Here is a 601-nt window from a genome sequence, read left to right as displayed (position 1 = left end):
AGCGACGTTCCTTCGAGACCTTTTTTAATCGTAAGTAATCAATCGCCTATAAATAAATAAAGGTTTTGATCACTAAGTTGTCTCGATAAAGGGAGGCAGAGGATTGGATCGGATCCCCCCCCCCCATTCCCCTCCCCTATCAACATATCTTATCCTCCTCGTCATTTTCTCTCACTTTCCCTTCCCTCATTCTCCTCCTCACTTTCCATTTCCTCCTCGTCTTTAGTTTCCCCTTCCTTCCCCTTCTTTCTTTCCCGTCCCTTCCCCTCGATTTTCCTCTCAATCCTCCTTTCTCTCTCCTTCCTCTTCTTCCTTCTCTTCCCTCTACCTTCACCTCCTCCTCACTTTCTCCTTTCCCTACTTCCCTTCCACCTTTCCTTCGTTTCCTCCTCCCCTCCTCTCCACCCTCCCCTATTTACTCTCTCTCCTCCCCTCCCTTCTCTTCCCCTCCCCCACCTGCCAACACCCGCCAACGCCTCCCCCACCTGCACGTGACAACAATTACCAACATGATAAGGACATGATTGGGTTGTTAATACAAGTGACGCGAATAATAGCCTTTTTACCCGTCATGTGAATCGAGATCGTTTCTGCATGATTT

The sequence above is a fragment of the Penaeus monodon genome, chromosome 27 (assembly GCF_015228065.2).
Source record: "Penaeus monodon isolate SGIC_2016 chromosome 27, NSTDA_Pmon_1, whole genome shotgun sequence".
NCBI lineage: Eukaryota > Metazoa > Arthropoda > Malacostraca > Decapoda > Penaeidae > Penaeus > Penaeus monodon.
The sequence above is the reverse complement of the archived record's forward strand: the minus strand, read 5'-3'. Positions refer to the sequence as shown.